This window comes from Pteropus vampyrus, unplaced genomic scaffold (genome assembly GCF_000151845.1).
Source record: "Pteropus vampyrus isolate Shadow unplaced genomic scaffold, Pvam_2.0 Scaffold75, whole genome shotgun sequence".
NCBI lineage: Eukaryota > Metazoa > Chordata > Mammalia > Chiroptera > Pteropodidae > Pteropus > Pteropus vampyrus.
In genome coordinates, this window is record NW_011888856.1 from 3,415,410 (window position 1) to 3,419,240 (window position 3,831).

At 52.8% G+C, this 3,831-nt stretch overlaps 1 long non-coding RNA gene across 1 annotated transcript in view; it reads left to right on the plus strand.

The window, feature by feature from the left end:
• LOC111741250 overlaps positions 1-852 on the plus strand; it is a 15,754-nt gene extending 14,902 nt beyond the window's left edge. The window contains exon 3 of the long non-coding RNA XR_002780940.1: positions 454-852. This is a non-coding gene — a long non-coding RNA (uncharacterized LOC111741250). The remainder of the gene's footprint in view (positions 1-453) is intronic.
• Positions 853-3,831: the final 2,979 nt, after the last annotated feature.

Consider the following 3,831-nt stretch of genomic DNA (forward strand, 5'->3'; position numbering starts at 1 on the left):
GCCTCCGCCCCAGCCTGCCCTCTCCCACCGCCCACAGTGACCCCTTGCAGTTCGGGGGTTAGACTCAGGCTGGCTGTGGCCAATACACATGCAGCCACCTTGCCTTTGCTGCTGCAGCGGGCAGCAGGCACCAGGCTCCTGACTGCCGCTTACCGCAGGGGAAACGGTGAGCTCTGTGAGCTGCCCCGTGAAAGCCCAGCTCCCGAAGCCTAGAGATGGGGGCCGACTCTGGGCGCCCAGGAGCAGAGGGTGGGATGCAGCATGCTGAGAGATCTGCGGACCGTCCTCTCTAAACATTCTTCCCCGCCATTGCCACCCGCCTGGCCCTTTACACTTGATGTTGATGAGGAGTTTAAGGGTCAAGGAGCCAGAGTCTGGGTGTTCCCTTTGCAAATTTGCCTCTCAGACTGGCACCCCCTCTGTGGACCGTCATAACCATTGTGTCTTGTTCAGATATGGGGCAGTGTCTGGGCCCCCAGCAGATGGTCATCACTGCATCCCAAGTTCTGGCTCAGACCTCGAGTTGACCATCCCTTTGCTTCAAGCCAGCTGATTGACTGCAGTTTCGGAGGTGGGACTTGCCTGAGGGAAAGAAAAGCTTGATTAAGTGCTGAAGAACAACCCAGTTAATGGACGTTTGTTTGCTGAATTCCAGACGATTCGGCAAAGGAAAATCTCAGTTTCAAACATTTAGTTTCGTTGTTTTAAAATACATGGCCTAATTGATTGCAGTATTGCATTTTTTAAAATGTCTAAATTGATAATTGTTTGCTATTTTGAACTGAAAATGTTATTATCCCCAAAAGCTTCTTTCGACTTTAAGAGAGAACGCCCAGTCTCCCAGGCATTGCACAGAGGTACCAGTGGGACATTAGAAGGATCTTAATAACCTATGGTTATTTACATCTTTATTATTAGGTATTATTATTCCAACTTCGCCATCTTCAGGATGCTCACACTACCCAGCAATGTGCCCCAATCGACTGCGACTTCAGCCTTTCTGATTGCTATCGCTAAATACATAGGACGTCCTGTACTACCCAAGTAGCACATCTTCATCACCATGGTGATCAGGCGACTTCTATCTCCAAACACATTCCTTTGCAGCATATGTCTACCAGGGACAGAAGGCAGCCAGTGAAGTCTGCCAAAGGAGGGTGCCCCTATCCCCCAGTCCCCAGCTGTGAGAATCGAGGGGCCTGGGCTCCGCCCTTCACCACGTGAACCACACTCACCCATTTTCATCCCCTAGAATGGATTCAGGAAAAAGGCAGCTAAGAGGAGGAGACGCTGAAGGTGACGGCTGTGAACCTGGGTAAATCAGAGGGTGCCGGATTCACCGGGGTCGCCCAGGAGGTGGCGGCTCGGAGGTGATAGCACAGGTCTCAGAAGCGCCCGCAGGAATCTCTTTTTGAGAGATTCTCTGTAAGGATGGAGCGAGGAAAAAAAAAAAAGGTAGGCGCCTCAAGAGAGCCTCTTGCTTCTAAGGAAATTGTGAAATAAGCGATTCCCTTAAGATTCCCTTAACGCAGGAGCCATTAGGGGAGGGACAGACAGAAAGCAGGTGACCGTGGGCAGCTGGTAGGGGCTGACCCACGTGCAATGGCCGTAGCTCGCTCTTCCCAGGCTGGTTCATGTGGCCTTCCCAGCCATTGTCACCCAGGCAGTCTCCTGATCTTCATCTGAGCACTTCTGGGCTGGCCACCTTCTCTCTACCTTTCAGAATCTTATGTTTATTTTATATGTAACATCCAGGGTTTTTATCTGCACTTAATCGAAGGGCAGGGAAACGAGCATCTACTCCATCTTCCCAGAAGCGGAAGTCCTACTAAGTGGACTTTTGCATCTGACGTCTTACCCCCAGCTTAATGCATCTAAGAATTCATAATTCAGTGAGTTTTGAAAAAGCATTATCTATATCAAAATCACGATATAGAACATTTCCATCCCCCCAGGAAATTCCTTTAAGGATATAGGAATTTTTTTGAAAACTACAAATCTGATTCTGCTCCTTGTGAGGCCAGCTTCTAAGATGACCCCGAATGGGCCTGCATCTTGGTTAGTATCCTTACTCTTATGCAGCACGCTCTCTTGGGCGTGGGCTGGATTTAGTGACTGCAGTCTGGCCAATAAAATAGGGCAGAAATGATGGCTCGTCACTTCTGAGATTCGGTCACAAAAGACTGCGGCCTCCATTTCCTGCACCCTCTCTCTCAGATTAGTCACTCTGGGAGAAACCAGCTGACACTTCATGGGGACACTTGGGGCGTCCAGTGGAGAGGCCCATGGAGTGAGGGCCTGAAGACAAGGCGACAGCCAGGTGCGTGAGCCTTTTTGGAAGCAGATCGGTCAGGGACTGCAGTCCCGGCCCACAGCTTGACGGCCACTTCGTGAAAGACTCTGGGCCGGATGCACTCAGCTAAGGTAGTGTGGGTTTCGGACCCTCAGAAACCGTGTGACATAACACATTTTTGTAGTTTGAAAGCTGCTAGGTCTGAGGCGACTTATTATGCAGCAGTATAATACGCTCTCTGGTGCTCCCCTTACCCAGGTCTGGTCCCCGGCCCCATCCTGTCCCCTCTCACCTCTCTCTCCACGCTTCAGCCATGTTGGCCTTTGGGTTTCTCCTCCCTCAAGACTCTATGCCTAGAATGTTCTGCCACCCCCGCCTCCCCAGCCAAGCTACCACCAGTTAATTCTGATCAGCTCCAATGTCTATTGTCCAAGGAAGATCCTTCCGGCCTAGGAAAGGTGACCCAATTATCTCCTCTATTTAGGGCTTTTCTCCTTCCAGCTGAAGCATTTATCATTATTGCAATGTCCTAAATAACCGAGAAATGTCTCCTTTAACATGTCTCCCCTCTGAGGACAGAAGCTCCCTGAGGTGGCGGGGGTGGGGTGGGGGGCGGTCTGTCTGTCTTGTTGGCAGCCTGGCCCCTTGTGTGTGTGATGAATGGATGGAGAGAGGCACAGTTTTCTTCCCAAGAAAGAGGAAGTTTTGGGGATAGAGCATGTCTTGGAGGTCTCCAAAAGTTTCCCATTTCCATATAGAAAGTATGAGAGTTCTTAATGAAAAAAGGCAAAATGTGTTAAAAATCAAAGGCGCTCACAGGCAGAAGGGCGACCCTTCAGCAGGGAGGTGGGCCTGGCGGTGATGGGCGATCCACGCAGACCGCACGCAGAGCCTGGGGGGCTTTCATGGGGCCTGGCGCCTGGGCTCCTCCCACGCCAATTGAATCAGATCTTGGGCAGCGGTCAGGGGTTGGGGGAGGGGGGACGGAGCACTGATCTGAGGCTCTGAAGACTGTCACATGTTTGAGGGTGGCCATGGGAACTGGGCGTGTTCTTGAAGGCCAGCAAGGAGGCCCTGACCTTGAGCCCGGCAGGAGCATTGGTGAGCGTGAGCCTGGTACTGAGAAGACCTGCAGGGCCGGAGTCCCCGTGAATGAGAGGGAGGCAGGGTTTGGGGGCGGGCCCCGGGGCCTTGGGGCGCCCCTTCCGACACGACCAGAAAAGTTCTGATGAGAACAGCCATTGTCACGGCCCCTGCCCTGAGCTCTGAGCTTTAGGAGACCCCGCTCTGACCCTCCCCAGGAACTTCACCCCAGGAGACCTCGGGGCCCGGACGCCTGCCTACCCAGATTCAGTGGCCTCTTTCTGAGATAAGCCCTGGTTACCGGGGATTCGGGAATTCCTGCTTCCAGGGCTGGGGAGCCTCCCCGGGTCCATCTTCTCCAGGGAAGACCACAGCAAGTCATGCACCCTAGACCTTGGTCATGAACCCGAGAGGTGGCCAGTGGATGGCTGTCTGCAAGCCGGTGAGGAGGGACC